At 40.7% G+C, this 19,052-nt stretch overlaps 1 protein-coding gene and 1 long non-coding RNA gene across 2 annotated transcripts in view; both read right to left on the bottom strand.

Moving 5' to 3' along the window:
• LOC133422285 (uncharacterized) overlaps window positions 1-9,367 on the bottom strand; it is a 43,511-nt gene extending 34,144 nt beyond the window's left edge. Inside the window, exon 1 of the mRNA XM_061712234.1 lies at window positions 9,073-9,367. The gene's annotated coding sequence lies outside the window, so the exon portion shown is untranslated. The remainder of the gene's footprint in view (window positions 1-9,072) is intronic.
• Window positions 9,368-16,861: 7,494 nt separating this feature from the next.
• Window positions 16,862-18,583, bottom strand: LOC133422320 (uncharacterized). The gene is made up of 6 exons (XR_009770732.1): window positions 18,454-18,583; window positions 18,253-18,297; window positions 17,998-18,072; window positions 17,680-17,736; window positions 17,383-17,490; window positions 16,862-16,967 (listed from the first exon to the last, which is right to left on the bottom strand). It is a non-coding gene; the product is annotated as an uncharacterized LOC133422320 (long non-coding RNA).
• Between the last annotated feature and the right edge of the window lie 469 nt (window positions 18,584-19,052).

Raw genomic sequence — 19,052 nt, 5'->3', positions numbered from 1 at the left:
ATTATTGGGCGTGGCAAAATGGCTCAACAGCGCCCCCTTGAAAACTTTGCGCCTCAAGCCCCACAATACGGTTTGACGTACATGCACGAAAATCAGTACACACCTGTATCATGGCCGAACTTAAAGAAAAGTCTCTTGGCGTCATGCCCAAAACCGAACAGGATGTCGGCCATTTTGAATTAATCGTGTCATTTTGGCGAAATTTATGCCATTCCTTGGGCGTGGCAAAATGGCTCAACAGCGCCCCCTTGAAAACTTTGTGCCTCAAGCCCCACGATACGGTTTGACGTACATGCACGAAAATCGGTACACACCTGTATCATGGCCGAACTTAAAGAAAAGTCTCCTGGTGCCATGCCTAAAACCGAACAGGATGTCGGCCATTTTGAATTAATCGTGTCATTTTGGCGAAATTTATGCCATTCCTTCGGCAGTTAATTCCGCCCGAACCGTAACGTGCACCCAGGTGTGTTATACATCAAAATGTGCGTCTCCATCCTGAGACACCACGCATTACTTTTCTCTTTCAAAAGCGTTACCGTGGCGACGCTAGACGCCAAAAAGCGTGCCCACCCTTCATCTGATTGGTTCAGACCGAAAAAACTTTGCGCCTCAAGCCCCATAATACGGTTTGACGTACATGAACGCAAATCGGTACACACCTGTATCATGTCGCAACTTAAAGTAAAGTCTCTTGGCGCCATGCCCAAAACCGAACAGGAAGTCGGCCATTTTGAACATTCTGAATTAATCGCGTAATTTTGGAGCAATATGAGCCATTCCTTTGAGAATTAATACGGCCCGAACCATAACGTGCATCCAGGCTTGTTATACATCAAAATGTGCGTCTCTATCCTGCGACTACGTGCATTACTTTTCTCTTTCAAAAGTGTTACCGTGGCGACGCTAGACGCCAAAAACTGCGCCCACCTTCATCTGATTTGTCCATATTTGATAGTTCCCTAAAAGTCAACAAACTTTGCATGCAAGGCAGGCCTACCGATAAATTTGATATTTCATGGTTGGTATTAATGGGCGTGGCAAAATGGCTCAACAGCGCCCCCCGGAAAACTTTGTGCCTCAAGCCCCACAATACGGTTTGACGTACATGCACGAAAATCGGTACACACCTGTATCATGTTGCAACTTAAAGAAAAGTCTCTTGGCGTCATGGCCGAAACCGAACAGGAAGTCAGCCATTTTGAATTAATTGTGTAATTTTGGCGCAATTTATGCCATTCCTTCGGCAATTAATACTGCCCGAACCGTAACGTGCACCCAGGTGTGTTATACATCAAAATGTGCGTCTTCATCTTGCAACTACGCGCATTACTTTTCTCTTTCAAAAGTGTTACCGTGGCGATGCTAGACGCCAAAAAGCGTGCCCCCCTTCATCTGATTGGTCCATATTTGATAGTTCTCCAGAAGTCACCAAATTTTGCATGCAAGCCAGGCCTGGTGATACATTTGATATTTCATGGTTTGCATTAATGGGCGTGGCCCATTGCGTGGCCTATTGAGTCCTTGACCATAATTGGTGAAAATTAGCCCCGCCCCTTCTTCTGATTGGTTGTCCCGATTTTCTGCTATAACTTTTGCATGGTTTGACATAGAGAGTCGTGGGTGGTGTCATCAGATTCTGTATGGAGTCCTTGACCTTCATTGGCCTGAATTAGCCCCGCCCCTTCTTCTGATTGGTTGTCCCTTTTTTCTGCTATAACTTTTCAATGGTTTGACATAGGAAGTCGTGGGTGGTGTCGTTTCTGATATGCTTATGGGGGGCGGTGGCCGTGAGTGCGAGGGCCCGTTCATCGCTGCTTGCAGCTTTAATTATTATTATTATTAGAACTAGAGGCAGGGCCAGTACCACTGGCCCTGCCTCCTGGCTTTGGCCTCCTCTCCTCCTCCTGCCCCCCCCACATGACTCACGCACACATAGATCCGAGGGGTTGGGGGGTCCGGGCGTGGGGGACACTGTCCCACGTGCCCCGGGACTGCCCACCCCTCGGTTTTAATAACATCTTAGACACCCTACACTCAACACTTAACATATATACACTTAACAAGGACACTTAGGGTCTTTGGAGGGGGGAGGTGGGGGGGCATTGTCAAATGTGATACCCTGACCTCCCCATCCCTGTTTTTATCGCATCAGTCACATCCACTCAACACCAGGTGCGGAGCAGAGCTTACTCCACCCGTCTTCCCGCGTCGGCCTGGGGTGGGGTGGTCATGGTGCCCGGGTCCTGGCGTGGGCTCGCCACACTGCCTGGAGGGGGCTGCCTGGCAGTGCCGGACCCCTGGGAGTGGGGAATGGTGACAGAATGAGTGTCTATATCTTTGTCGGTGAGTTTGGGTATGCATAGGGATGGGAATCGAAAACCAGGTCCTGTTGAGAACCGGTTCCCAGTGTTTAGCGACAAAGCGGCATAAATGCTCGAAAGTTTGGTTACATTTTACCAAAAAGGATGACAACAGGGCGACAATACTTCCATTGTGGACGTTTCAACAAAGCTTTCCTCCGCAACCTGGTCGCACTGGGAGCACGGAGTCGGCGCAGCGTGTGGCCAGAAGAGCTGCGCCGGGCGCGCTCCGGGGGACAGCGGAACGCACTCCTGACACAGGTGCAGTGCATCAGCTCATCCTATGGGAGAAGTTAAAGACAGTAGCTCGGGTCGTTTTGTTTTGTTTTGTTTTGTTTTGTTTTGTTTTGTTTTGTTTGGTTTTGTTTTCGTTTTGTTTGTTTGCTTGTTGCTCTGGTCCTTGTCATTTTTGAGTTCCCTGTGAGGAAGGAGTTTGTTCATACATCTCTCTGTGGATTCCCTGTGGGAGTTTTTGTGTTCTACAATTAAGCTCCAGTCACCGCTAGCTTCTCTTTTCATCAAGGCAGGGAAGAGTATGACCCGCGCCAGAAAAGATGAATGTCACCAGCAGTGACTAAGTTTGAACATGTTACTGGACATTCTTGTGTAGTTGCCACAGAATAATTTGTTGTATTTAGTTAATTTCTACAGAAGAACATTTATATTATTAGGGCCCGAGCACTGACAGTGCGAAGGCCTTATTGTATCTGTAGGAATTGTTTTTATTTTTATTTTTTATTTTTTTATTTTTGTTTTTCTTCTGACCAAAAAACGAGCCCCCCCTTCATCTGATTGGCCCATATATGATAGTCCCTATTATCTGCCATAACTTTTGAACGGGTTGTGATAAAGACATGTGGGTGGTGTCATCTGACTTGGTTTTGAGTACTTGACCTTCATTGGCATGAATTAGCCCCGCCCCTTTTTCTGATTGGTCGATATGTGATCCTATTTTCTGCCATAACTTTTGAATGGTATGACATACAGAGTCGTGGGTGGTGTCATCGGACTCGGTTTTGACTCCTTCACCTTAATTGGTGAAAATTAGCCCCGCCCCTTCTTCTGATTGGTCGATATGTGATAGTTCCTACTTTCTGCCATAACTTTTGAATGGTTTGGTATAGAGAGTCGTGGGTGGTGTCATCCACTAAATGTCCAGGCCTGAAGAATCTACATGTAAGTCATACAAGCGTTTTTACTGCAGACTGAACATGCACAAGGGTGCAAGGATAAATGCTAGCAACCTAATGTAAATCCTGTGTGTGTGTGTATTTATATATATATATATATATATATATATATATATATATATATATATATATATATATATATATATATATATATATATATATACACACACGGATATTCACACACATTAGGCTTTCTCGTAATGCATGGAATAACACTGTGAGCTGGTGGGAAGAGTCTGTTGACTCCCTGATACAACACCAGTAAACTGCTCAGATTTCTGCCGAGTCACCAAATTCCAATGTGGAACACCAGGATAGTTTCTACTTTCAGGATGGGTTAAAGCGCTGTGAGTTTATGTTAAACCCTGTGAAAAAATATTGAGTCTCAAATCCTCAAAGACTTAAATCAATATGTCTGCAAAGCTCTTGAAAATAAATGTCAAATATAGCATCTACCAGAAGTAATTTTTGCCTTTGGTGTTCAAGGTTTATTCAAAAAGTAAAAAACAACAACCAACAATTATATAATGTAAAAATCTATTAATAAATTAAATGCAGTGAGTGAGCCAATCTGTGGTTCTGTTAGAAATGTCAACCACAGCTTCATCTATTAAATACAGTTGTCCAAAATGTTCATATAATACTATATAAGTAGCATATAAAGTGGATGCTACATTGGCTGAAATATCATCCACTGCTGCCTAAAACCAGCAGGTATGGAACCCGTGTGTGTCAATTTCTGTAGCAATTATCTAATTTAGTCTTTTTTCCTCTCCTAAACTGAGAGGAAAAACACTATGAAATAATAAGTGATCATTTAAGTCATTATGAGGGCCAAAAGTCAGTATTCATATAGTATGTATGTTTGTGACTATGCTTGTTTGGGTTTGAGTTACAAGAAGCTGGTATCAAATTACATGGCAGTTACATGATCTACGCAAGGAACATGTACAGTAAAAACAAGTTATAAATACACTTGCTCCTTATATTCATTACCCTTACCATGCATTCACACCGAAACCGTCACGGGCGTCCGGCTGCCACTCATTTTCTATGAAAGCGCACTGCAAGAGGCGTCGGAGGCCACAGAGGCCCCGGAGGCCACAGAGGCCACGGAGGCAACGGAGACCACGGAGGCCCCGGAGGCCACGGAGGCCACGGAGGCATCGGGAGCAGCGCAATGGAGGTGTCCAGAGCGTCAATCTGAGAGAATCTCAACTTTATGCAAATGAGCAGCGGCGACGCCGAGGCAGTGTCCAATCACAGACTGGGATTCTCAAAGCAAGAACCCTCAATACAGAAGAACCCTCAATACAGATTATACACGAATCCGGCGACCGGTTTGTGTGTGCCGCCATCACGCTGTTATTGTAACCTGACGCTCTCTACAGCATCATTATAGCTGGATTGATGATGTTAGACAGTGGCCTTCCATAAATAATGAAGGTATCTTAAATTAATGCTGATGTTAATTTATAAATAATGATTTGTTTGAGCGATAAGCAGGAAAGAATAGAGGAATAGGGAGATAAGGGAGTGTATGATTAAACACTGTAATATAGCATACGTTACGTGTGACGTTAGCAGCGCGAAATGTAATCATTATGGAAAGGCTACGTCATTAAAAAAAACAACAACAACAACACCTGTTTATGTTTTGTTTTATTTTAGGTATCCAAGAATATTTTATTGATCGCCTGGCGTCTGATGACCAAAAAGAACGCAATTACAGGTCTCTAATTGAAGGGCAGAACTATCTCAGCTCCGGATGATACAGAATACATACATACATAACCCCAATCTTCAGATAAAACTAGTTTGTTGAGGAAAAAATATCAACTCTATTTGTAGCTGCAGAAGAAAAAAATAATCTCACGAGGAAAAGAAAAATATTGAGAAGAAAAGAAAGAAAAGAGAAGTAAGAGTAATAAAAAAGATGTACTGTATGTTGTACTATTATACAAATTTATTGAAACACATGGCGAGTCAAACATTTACCAAAGCAGCTGCCAAACACTAAACAAGGTAGTAAGACGTGGGTTGTGCAGAACTGCGGCAGTAAATCCTCATCGGAGCTCCATTCTTTAGTAGTGATTTCATATGGATCCAGACCGTTAATAATCATTATTTTCTCCATATACCGCTCCCTGGCTTCCTTGTTTAAGGTATCCCGGTAAATTCCAGTTCCTTTCCAGCAGTTTAACATCTTTTTTTTGCGTTCCGTCTGTTCACTTGGTGAAACAGAAAAGTAGTTTTGAAAGTCCGTCCCATCTTCATTCACTATCAAAACAAATGCACGTGACCGGGACAGGAGTTTTCCGATGATACAAATACATTAAGAGAGCCTGGCAGGGAGCGGAGTAATAGATCCATGGGAGCGGAGCATGGATCTATATACGTATATATGTCTATGGGCTGGAGCGGAGGAGCGGAGCCGCCACCGCAGTAATGGCGGCCGCTCGACTTCCGGGTTTTGCTGGATTCGTGTATACTTCCATGTACATACAAACTTACACTTGTTCACATGCACAGCCATGTGAGCATACTGTAGCTGTGCACTAACAAACTTATTTTATCAGGAATTAATATATTTTATCTAGCAAACTGACATTTTTGCTGATTTGACTGCCGTTTTTACCTGAACTGCTCATGTGAAACACGTATCTGATGGTTGAGGAGCTGGATGGTCCGAAAGATTTTATTTGCTACATCGATCCAATGCAGAATAATTAAAAACTGTGCTTATTAATCACAAAACACAGTTTAAATAATATGACCAAATCCGCTACGACCCGGTGTGTCAGTGTTCACCGCTGACAGACTGCAGCTTCGCCGGGACCAATGGCTCGCCGATAGATGCAGTTTATCCACGGACCAAGGAGAGCATCAAACTCACTCTCGTCTATGTGGAAATAACGCCGAAATATAAAGGCGTTATAACAAAGGCTTCCCAAAGTGTGATCCATGGTGAAAGAGGAAACTGAAGATGTGCACGCTATATATAGATATATGTAGGCTATATGCACTTTATTCCCTCCAGGTCCCACTGCAGGCGTCGGCAGGCATCGATAGGCTTTGGTAAGCAGCGCGATGCAGGCGTCCTGAGCTACCACAGGTGATTTGTGACGCTTTCGGTGTGAATCTACAGTTAGCTTGAAACTGCTAGAGATTAAATTTGAAATCCAGGTGTGGCCAGCGGTGTGTTCTGATTATACCTACATGGAATGTGGTGCAACATTCGTCATGGATGATGATCACATACAGAGTGGGAAGCAGCAGTCCAGAGGAGAGTTGATTATGTAAAACTTGAATGCTTGATCTTAAGAAAACCTAATAATATAATGGAAGTAATTATAAAACCAGGATAAAAAATATTCAATTTACTTTCATAAAGATCAAAGGATTCCAGCACTTCACACTGGACAGATTAAGAAAATGTTTTCCTGACCATTTGCCAAAAGATCTGAAAAGATTTTGAAAAGCAGTAAGGGAGAAAAGAATCATGGACTAACACGTACAGTAGCTGCTTTAAAACGAAACAACACGTCCAAAATCTGTTAATGGCTAATAGCGATTGACAATGTAGATGATGCTGTTGTTTTTTATTTTAAAACTTGATCACACTGGCAACAATATAACATTAATCTTTACACTGTACCAAGCTAGTTTGTTTGAACAGTTTATAGCAGTTTATTTGAAGTTATATGTGTGTCTATCTAATTAATGTAGCCTGAAAGTTTACTCAATATAGCTCAGGTTCTGTTCACTGCATCATAAAATTTGTAGAGAGAAAGTTTCATGCAACTGTGAAATATTTAAGACCAACTTAGTTAGTCTCTATAGATGTTTTTTAAAACTCCATATTGCTCACTACACATGCATACAGTGTACATAAATTGTTTAAATCATGTGTCCTGCAAGCTATGTTTTGGTCAAATCAGTATCCACTAGTAATGCGACATGTGGTTTTCAAAGATGGATTAGACTAAAGTACAAATGATGTACATATCATCAAATTGATATTGACTAACAAAAATATGAATAAAATATATTCTCAAAATGGGCCCTGGATAGCTCAGTTGGCTAGCGTCCTCGTGCAGGCAGTGTAGGTTCAAATCCTGAGCTGTTGCTCTTTACTGGCGTCTCCCCCCTCTCTCTACCCAGGTTTCCTGTCTAGTCACTTTAAAAATGAAGGGCACTAGAGCTACAAGAAAAGAATCTTCATAAAAACACACACAATGCTTTATTTAATTTATCTTTGGAAATTAACCTATGAGCTATGTAATGTCTTGCATAAACTTGAAACCATGACAAAGTGTTTGATAAAAATTATAACTTGTTAACATAGTAATAGTAGCTAGATTACCCAATTTAAGCCCATTCAAGCGAAATAAGTGCAAAAATAACCCACATTTCTATCAATAATGTGATATGTATGAAACGTAAAAAAAAGACTGATCCGAAAGGTTTGCAACAAAAAAATTGGGACTTTTGAAATTATAACATCATTACCTAATCTATACCACTCCCACACCCAAGCTGTTTTATCTAAAGCGGTCACACACCCTTATCAAGGCCCAAACGTCTGGACATGACATTGGCTTTCAGTTTTGGATTGCTGTTCAAGCTTTATTCAAAAAGTAAAAAACAACAACAAACAATTATACAACTAGTAACTTCCAACTTTACCTCTATGCATCTAAAGTCAACAAAAATATTGCTCCTGCTTTGATCAGATATCAAAAGTGCTGAAATGTAAAATGAGTCTGGTCCGTCTGATCTGAAGAAGTTTTGAGTGACTACAGTGTACTGTGATATCACCACACAGACACTCTCACAAACATTATGTTGCTGCCATCACAGAATAAAACAGCAAATAGCAACAGAAGATAGCACAGCAAAGTGGATCAAGCTAACGCAAAGTATTCTGGGAAGTCTAGTGATGGAAGGGCAGATTCCGAGCCTTCATTCATGCGTATAAATAAACATCAAACATTATCCCACTGTCAAACATCGTTTAACCCTCAGGTCACTCTTCCATACACAGGCTACCCGAAAGGTTTTCAAAACCCTTTCTTTACAAGTCGCATGTCGGATCCGTTTACATCTCATAACGAAAGATGTAGCAGTTTTCAGTGCTAATCTCTGTGTCCGCTGATGAGACTCCATTTTATTATGACGCATTTGAGGATGCTGCATCCTATGGCTGAACCGCTGTACAAGCCTCAATTTTTCTTTTCTCTTCTTCTTGTTTATTTCATTTATTTTGCTTTAGTAATTTTAGATCATTAATTTTTTGTGAGTCACTGGACAGATAATTAGGTACATTAAGTACTACCTTAGCACTTTGCAAATAATTAAACTAACCACTGTCAGGTCAGCCCATTGCTCCTCTACGTTACACTGTAGAAATGTGTGAAGGTGACTCTGGAAGCCAGAGAAATCGGTAAATTTGGTACGATGAGTTTGGTTGCTGGGAAGAAAAAGCTTTCTTGCTAAATGGATAAAGAGTCACCTACCATTTGTCCAGCTCTGCCTTGATGTTGGCACAAGCAGCAGGGACAGGAGCCTCAGCAGGGACAGCGTTGGTCTCAGAGTCTGACATGTCAACGGTGGTGCTGATGTGTGGTGTCAAGGGTTTGTGTCCTTGTCCTGGTCCTGGTCCTGTCTCCAGATGCCTATGGAGCCAAGTGTCACGGGCAGAGAGACATCACAGGGACAGAGAGAGAGGGAGAAATCAAGAAAGGGGAGGGATAAGGTGGGAGGAGTTAAAAACATGTGAGAGCATGCATATACTGTATGTACAAAGCAGCAAGGGTTAGGAGGAAGGAGATGGATGGGTTAAGGCAGTGGTTCTCAAACTTTATCTGTCGTGCCCCCCTTTTGAGGAAGCAGATTTTTCATTCCCCCCGCCACGACAAACTGGTGACAAAATAGGCTGTTTTTAACTTTATTGATACAACATCAAAAAAATGAACACTTGTCTCACCTGTTTTAGTCATTTCCGTTGTGCAAATAACATATGTTGTGCAAATAACATTTAACACACCACTTTTGTAATATCAAAATCAACCTTAGTTTGTTTTTTTTTATCATGAACATTCCTTTTTTAATTTTTTTATTACGAACATTCATTTCACTTGTCTCTTGTAATTTATGTTGTGGAAATAACTAACTTCAGCAAACTTTTCTGGTGTGCAAAGAACTATTTGGCAAACCACTTTTGTGACATCAAAATGAATGATTAATCCACTTTGCAAGAACAAAAACAATTTAGTTAAATATGTAGAAACAAAGAACAAATGCAAATATTTGGCAAGAGTTGTGAGACAGTTTGTGAGAGTCACTTATCAGTGTATTAGTGGCTGCAATGAGCCTGTTTTGCTCTACACATCATCTCAAAACGGGGTTGAGGCTTGATCCTGCCACTCAGGTCAGACTCAATGTGGAGCTTAGATCTGTACTTGGTTTTCAGTGTCGCAACAGCTGAAAAGCCAATCTCATAGAGATAAGATGTGGCGAAAGGAAGCGGAATTCCCACAGCCCTCTGCCCAATGAGTGGATGCTCTCTCTCCACACCAAGCCAGAATTCAGTCAGTGTAAGGGATGTAAACTCATCCTCAGGGTGGAGTCTGATGTGTCAGGGATGTAAACTCATCCCCAGGGTGGAGTCTGATCTCCATTAACTGTTTCTCCTCGGCAGAGCTGAATCAGCAGGTGCCGCTGAGTTAAAACGATCTCTCACCCAGTCATACTCCCCTCAGGGAAGAGCTGTGCTCCTGAATACATGGAATCACGGAGGTGGCTCCAGATTCACTTGTTTCAGCAAATTCAGTCAGATCCTCAAAGCAGCCTCTGTTCCCCTGATCAAGTCTCCTGCCCCACATCTCCAGCTTACCAATGATCTTGTCTGCCAGGTGAGGGAGGTGCTTGTCTCTCCCTTGAAGCTTTCATTCAGCTTTCCAAATATATCGCTAAGATAGTCCAGTTTCATCATAAATTGTTCATCACCAAATTTGCTTGCAGCTTCATACATTTTCTCCTCTTTCAAAAACACCCAAATTTCCTCTCTAAGCTCGTAGAGGCGTGACAACACTTTCCCCTCGGGACGGCCGCCTGGCCTCGCTGTGGAACAGCACAGCCGGATGTGGCGCTCCCATCTCCTCACAAAGTGCAGAGAACAGCTGGCTTTCATGGGTCTTGTTGGTTTCATGTCTATAGTCCATTTTATCGCAAAATTATAACCCTTTAAAAATGCATCAAGGTCAAGGTTAAATGGTCATTATTTCAAAGCAGGAGGCATGTATGAGCTTCATTCTGACTTATGTCAATCTACAGGTCAAGGCCTTTCCAAAAATGTATTTGGTTTTGTCATAGGATTAAGTTTCATTTTTACCCCTGTTGGGCCGTATGACCTGTGAGGTGTAAATTCTGACCCTCATAGCTCCAGCCTGGACAAAAATAAAAAAAAATGTTTTTCTTTATTCTTTGGTGGGACTAATCTTTCAATGTATTGATGTTTTTATTAAAATTAATTTTAACCAAGTTTTACCCCTTAACCATGTAATACCCTACAATATTCTATCATCCTGACCATGTAGGATCATTCTGAGGGTTTTGTGTGTGTGTGTGTGGGGGAGGGGTAAATCACTTCAAATACAGCAATGTTACTGTATGTCATTCTGACCCAGGATTTACACATGTATTTGTTAGGTAAAATAAGGTATATTCTAGCCCAAAACACAATATATGACTGTAATTAGGAAAAACATCAATACATTGAAAGATTAGTCCCACCAAAGAATAATAAAAAACAACGTTTTTTTAATTTTTATCCAGGCTGGAGCTATGAGGGTCAGAATTTACACCTCACAGATCATGCGGCCCAACAGGGGTAAAAATGATTAACATTAACATAAGTCAGAATGAACATTAATTAACATTAACATAAGTCAGAATGAAGCTCATACATGCCTCCTGCTTTGAAATAATGACCATTGAACCTTGACCTTGAAGCATTTTTAAAGGGATATAATTTTGCGATAAAATGGACTATAGACATGAAACCAACTGTTATGGAAACCTCTTGATCTAATGTATCATGCCAGAGTAGTCATCACAAGGTGGGGCTATAATATAAGGGTAAAACATGGTTAAAATTAATTTTCACACATTTAACAATTATATATTTACACAAATGTGTGTATCATGCCCTTAAACTACTATGTACACTTTTATTTTAGTATCAACAACCTCCATTACTGTGAAAAAAAAACATAATTAGCTAAGAACTACATTTCCCTAGAGTCGTGCTATACAGCTTTATGCTAATCAGCGCCATATTTGTAGTCACATTGGTTTGGTTAACGTGTAAAAACGTGTAAAAACGTTTCAAAAAACACATCAATTGAATATATCTATTATGTAGTGCATCTGAAATAGTAACTTAATTTTATAGAGATGATGTATGTTAAGGAATTGTAAATATGTTTGTTTATTAGGATACTTTATTTATTTATTATCATGACTGATGTATTCACAGTGATTCAATATAAGTTGTAAATGTACCTGTGTATGGTTTATTTTAATATTTATCGTTCAAAAGCACTATATTTAACAGTTTAATTCCACGTCCATTGAAATGTTAAATAAAGTTTATAAAAAAAAAATTAAAAAAAACGATCCGTGATCAGGATCTACACTCGTCACTCTATGACGTAGAGGGGATGCCCAGGGAATTCCCTGTGTTTGACGGAATGGGAGAATGGTTAAAACAATTAGTTTAAATATCGCCTGTCTCCACTTCCTGGTTCAAAAGCAATTAAAAATGATATTTTGTGGCTGGACGACGCTCCGGCTAAGGTCTGGTTAGGTTAATGCATCACTTATGATTGGTTAGAAGTTGGAAACGCTTGTGGTTTTTGCTAAAAATAATAATTTCACATCACTTACGCCACCTCCGTCGTCATGGCAGCAGCAAACAACATGGTTAAATTCCTCGAATTTACGTTAAATACTAGAAAACACGGTTAAATACTTGCCGTCGAAATACTGTTAAAAATCATCAAAACACCATTTAAACACTGTTAAAACAGCGTTAAAAACATGCTTTTACAAACTGACAGTAACAAACAGTAACTTGCGCGTCAAAAACGTATAACTTAGCCACTATAATAATATATACATAATAATAATGTAATAATCCGTGTATATATCACGACCACGGATCCCATTGACTTCCCATAGTACGATATCCGTGGTGCTCCCATTAAAACCTCAATAAAACACTGCTAAAACAGCGTTAAAAACATGCTTTTACAAACTGACAGTAACAAACAGTACCTTGCGTGACAAAAACTCATAATTTAGCCACTATAACAAAGAATAATACATAATAATAATGTCATATTCCGTGTATATATATCACGACAACGGATCCCATTGACTTTGCATGGTACTATATCCGTGGTGCTCACGCGGAATTATACCACTTTCCGTGTTGGTACCACAGAAAATAGTGGTGAGAGGTCGTGGGCATTTCACGGATTTTTGTGAGATCAGGTTGCGTGTACCTCTATGTAGTCTAAAATAGTCGGACTTGATGGAGTTTGTACGTATTGAAGCCGTTGGCGAGGCGTATAGTATTCTGATCCATGAGGTGAAAGAGGGGCCAAAACCAAATTTATTAAGTACCATAAATAAGTAATCCCACTCAACCCGGTCAAATGCCTTCTCTGCATCGAGTGAAAGCACAACCTCTGCTTGCTTGAGTGGGTAGAGTAAAGCACATTTAACAAATGCCTCATATTATAGAACGACTGCCTCCCTGGTATAAACCCCGTTTGATCTGGATCGATCATTTTTGGCATCACTTTTTCTAGTCGATGTGCTAAAACTTTCGTAAGGAATCTTATAATCACAACACAATAGACTGATTGGATGATACGAACCACAATCCAATGGGTTTCTACCTTTTTTCAACAAAACTGATATGGTAGCCTGTGTCATAGTGGGAGGCAGTTTCCCGTCCAAAGTGATTTCTTGAAACAATAAGCTCAAAAAGGGTGCCAACTTAGCTGCAAATGCCTTGTAAAATTCTACAGGGAATCCATCGGGACCAGGAGTTTTCCCGCTTTGCATGGATCTTATTGCCTGTGTTATCTCCTCGGTCGTTATGGGAGCATCAAGCATAGTTTTATCCTCTGTAGTAACATTTGGTAGTGTCAAGCTGTCTAACAAGTTGTGGAGGTCTGCAGCGTTCACAGAAGCCTGTGATCTGTAGAGTTCAGTGTAATATGCTTTGAAGTGGTCATGTCAAGAAATACCACATTTGTTTAATTGTTTATTTACTGCCTAAAGAGCGAATTTACCGAAGTCAAATTCCTTGTTGGACAATGTTCGAACCTGGCCAATAAAGATGATTCTGATTCTGATTCTGATGCTTGTGGGTGTGAAGAGGTCGAGTCTGATCGACGCGAATTTCAGGAATTGCACTCTGCGCCATTATTTGTTTAGCATAATAACTTCCCGGCCTTCTCACCATGCCCGTAGTATGATTGTCTTGTTTTAAGCATCATCCGCTCAGTCTGTCTTATAGAAAGGTTGTCAAATTCCGTTTTTAGTAATAACTGTTCCTTGAAAAGCTTGGGTGTATAATTACGGGCCAATTGATTGTCTATATCGAATATCTTTTGGTTTAGTTCGCTAAGGCGTTTATTTCTTTTTTTTAATATTTTTATCCCGATTTTTTCCCCACTATATCACCCAGTGCTCCTACCTAAGTGACAGTCCTTGGCATTGCTCCCTCTACCAACCCAGGGAGGGATCCTTCCTCCTTAACCTGAGGAATGAGCAGCAGCTTCTTTTCACCAGACAGGGTGGGGCTTCTCTGGCCGGACACACACACACACACACACACACACACACACACACACACACACACACACACACACACACACACACACACACACACACACACACACACACACACACACACACACACACACACACACAGGTTTATAGACACGTTATTGTAGAGAGAAACGACAGAGTGATGTGGTTATAGTCTATATTCAAATGACCTGTAATGCTGGCCATGCCACACAGGCTGTTGTCAACAACTTATTCTGTTGCATATCGTTGCCATGACGACTGTACTGTTTAGGCTACAGTAGTCGCCTGTCGATGACGTCACTGGGTGGGGACAGACGTAAAACATAAACATATAACATAAAACATATCACGGTTAAGTTATTATCCTGTTAGCAAATAAAGACTGAGGCCGTTTCCGAACTCGCATACTGTACTACTAGTATGTACTGATTTTGCCAAAATGTAGTAAGTAGTATGCTGTATGTGAACAGAAGCAAAATCGGCAGTATGCAAAAAAATACCCGGATGTTTTACTGATTTGGAAAAAATCTGCAGCATGCATCAGACCAGTTTACCTCGCCTACTATATCCCAGAAAAGCAATGCTGCATCAGGCCAGTCTACCTCGCCTACTATATCCCAGAATGCAATGCTGCATCAGACCAGTCTACCTCGCCTACTATATCCCAGAATGCAATGCTGCATCAGACCAGTCTACCTCGCCTACTATATCCCAGAATGCAATGCTGCATCAGACCAGTCTACCTCGCCTACTATATCCTAGAATGCAATTTGCCCTTGGTCGGACAGCGCATATTTTTTTTTTTTTTTTACAAGCTTTATTGAGAAAACACAAGTGCAATACAAAACAGCGGTGACCGGACGGCACAATTTTGTGATGGCGGAAAGGACTAGTTGCACCGTGGAGACGGAGAAGGAGGAATATAAATGTAAGTAACGTTAATATATAACTTCTTTAATTCAATTTAGTGTAAGGACAACGATTAAAAATTGTGACAAAGCTACGTTGCCCATTTGTAATGAATGTAGAACTTGGCATATTTGTCCTAATAACGTTAATACAAAGCGATAACGTAACGCTAAGTCGGCTAAAGTAACGTAACCGTTAACAATAGCGAGCTGTCAAGAAGAAAACAACATACAACTTCAAATTCATTTGTTGTTATTAGAGACAGAGCAGACACCGAGGCGCTGATAATCTGGCGATCCGCCGACGACGCCTCTTCAGTGGGCGGCCAAATGCTGCCCAAAAAGGATTTACAGCAGCAGTTTGGCGGCATCTTTTGGACAAAAGCGGTAGTGCTTTACCAGAAAGAACAGTACGTTTCCCAAGTCACCTTTTGGGTACATTCATTTTTTTTGTCAACAGGCTAGGTAGTAGAAGTGAATGAAGAGGGTTTTAGTTTTGTACGTTGTCACCTTTTTCACTTTGCAGGCTGAACTATCATGAAACAGCATCCAATGTGTGATGTCTCATTTATTGTGTCAAGTTACTGAGATAATTTGTGAAACCATTTCCATCATATGACAATATGAATGCTATCAATAGCACTGCACCATGACAACGTAAATACAAGAAAGAGAAAAATGTCAATGTTGAATCTGAATAAAAATTACATCAAATAAAGTCATAACATTCCTTTGCGGATAATACATATGTTCTTATTGTTCTTATGTTTCAGGATTTTGATTCGAGCTTCGAGCTGCCAGCTTAGCTGAGATGCAGGTTGGTTATAGCTATTATTTATAATAATCTTGTTATATGAATGAGTCTAGGAGCACACATAATTGAAATATTAATCTATCTCTGTAAATCTATTTCCTTGATCAATTTCTAGACGGCTTTACAGCATCTGAGCCAGGAGGAGAGGGATGTCCTCCTTCAGTCGGTGGTGACTCGTCTTCCAGGGGTGATGCTGGACATCCTCGAGTTCCGGCACCAGACACCAGGACCACATCATCCAGACACAGGGCAGCCTGCGTGGTGCACCTGCTTGAACTGCCGACGCATGCCAACACAGTTGGAAAACCTGTGCTGTCGGCAGGCTCCAGACCACTGTCTGAGCAGGAGTGCCCACCTGGAGCTGTACTGTCTGGATGAGGGTATGCTGCGTCTGGTGAGGATGACGTGGAACGACATCTTCGCTCTGGAGGACAGTCAAGAAGTGGGCAGTGACAATCGAGAGTTTCGGTTCGCTGCCTACCGGCAATTCACCATCTGGCAACATGGGCGTCTGGGAGGAGGCAACCGGAGACCAATACCAAGCTGCTGTGTCCTAAGAATCAGGGCTAAATTTCCCAACCCATTTGGGCAGTACACGGGATACAAGGAAGCCCCATTTAGGGTGGCTGACTAAAAGATAAAACAGTTATGTGCAATATATATTTTTTATTTTCATTATTTATTGGAAATGCACGTTGTTGAATTTTTTTTTATTATTTATTTATATGTTCATAATAAAAAATGTGTGGAAGATAATACTGTCTTGTCTTCTCCCTTTCTTGCTTCATGTAGCTGAGGCCTTTATGGAGAGAAGAGAACAGTAGCGTTAGAACAAACAAAAATGCCTCATAATCTAATCTGGTGATTGTTATTTTCAATAACCTTGGGATATCAGATATAAATAATTGCTTGGTGCAAATAATTTTACCATTAGAAATGGAAGTTCCTGACTTGAAAATGAATTAGCAGTGTATTACAAATGGTGATAGTGAGCAGAAGATTTCAAAGAGGTATTGTTTGACCTGAGCTCCACAACAACAACAATTATTTTCAGACAGGAACATGTGCATGGAGTGCTGCTTGGGTATTGCCAAAAAGTGTATCCCTCAGGTGCTCTTCATTTTCAAGTTTTCACTTCTGTCCTGACGAAGGCCAGTTTCAAGATATTCAGTATTATTCAGTTGTCCTGTACATCAATAAAATGTAAGACTTACGATAACTCATTATTCCGGTCAATGTAATCTGGTCGGTGATTGTGGTGGTTGTAATCTAAAGCAGCGAGAAGACACCTTGCTTCATAAACCGGAGGAGAGAAGGCAAACCTGTGTGTGCGTGGAGTGGGAGGAGACAAGAGAAGTAATATAAGTTCAACCAAATAAATTCTTCCATCCTCTTGGGCATAAGGCTCGCTTGTCACATGTCTTTTCATTTGTATGGGACCAGGATAAATCAATAATTTCAAATCAGTAATTATAATAAAGACTGAATAAATCATCACAAAATCAAATTACCTTTTTCCAGCATACATCAAGATGCAGTTCTGGAAACTCTCCAGTTCTGAAGTTGACCTGTAATGTAAAACAAAGCTAAAACTTTAGAAGATTATTGTTATAATTCCATCTTTTTATGATTTGTAATGTGTCAGGTTTCATACTGATACTATAGCTGTTCTGCTAATATAAAAAATCTTATTAATTTACTGTTGTATTGGAACCATTTACATCCAGTTCTATTCTGTAATCAAAAAACCAAAATATAAACATGAATGTGCAATAAAGTAGACATTGGAGATGAAAAGATGTGGAGATTTGTTGAATTTTTCAACTCACACACTGTTGAGCAAGTTGTTCGCTCGTTCCTCATCCAGTATAATAGCATCCACTGCAAGATCCATGGATTTGAAACTACAGACAATACAAGTATGTTCATAAAGATTATTACTGGTATCGTTACTACAAAGCAAAAATGGAGCAAAATCCATCTCCCCTAAACTCACTCAACGAATACCACAAACCTGCCCTGGATTATAAATAAAATAAATAAATAAATAAATGTACTATAACATTTGTCATGAACACATTTACCTTTCTTCCAAAGGATCCAAAGCTTGGTCCTCACTCATTGCCTCCCTGTCAAGACAATGTCAAGAATGTAATCAGTGATGTTTGTGTAGTTGTCAAGTGTGGCTAAATACATGATTACTATGTGTAATGTAATATCAGCACTTTATGCTGTTTTAGTCATTTTTTTTCAATGTTTGTCTAACTAAAAACATACTCTCATACCCTCAGACACAGGTTCAATTGGAGATAACCGATGACAGAGTTTAGCAGCTTTTCCCTTGCTGGGTGTTGAGACTTTCCTCTCCATACTTCCCAGAGTAGCTGCTTCAGGGGGGTCCTTCTTCTTATATCTTAAAAAAAACAACATTTTACACTCAGTCAGACCGCATATGTAAACAAGCTGGCTGTAACTAATGCTGCGTTCCATTTGTCCTCGGAAGTCAGAATTTCCCAGTTCCCAGTCGGAATTTTCAACTGGAACGCCCCTCGAAGTGGGATTTCCTACTGGGAAAGTGGGAGAGTCTTCACCACCCCCGAGTTACCATTCCAAGATGGCTGCCATTCCCAGTTCCCAGTTCCGATCTCCGAAGTAAATGGAACGCGGCATTAGCTACCTTTGTGTCTTTCATTTTCGGTCAGAACAAACATGGCTAAATACTTTTGCCTGCAAAAACAAAAACTATAATGATGATGATGATGAACCGAGTCTTGTGCAATACAAAATACGGAGAAAGACCGGAGAATGAATAGTGAATGAACGGAGCGATGAATAAATGAATGTATGGAAACTGAGCTTTTTGCCATTACGGTTGATATAGTGT

Source organism: Cololabis saira, chromosome 21 (assembly GCF_033807715.1).
Source record: "Cololabis saira isolate AMF1-May2022 chromosome 21, fColSai1.1, whole genome shotgun sequence".
In the NCBI taxonomy this organism is placed as follows: Eukaryota; Metazoa; Chordata; class Actinopteri; order Beloniformes; family Belonidae; genus Cololabis; species Cololabis saira.
The sequence above is the reverse complement of the archived record's forward strand: the minus strand, read 5'-3'. Positions and strand labels throughout refer to the sequence as shown.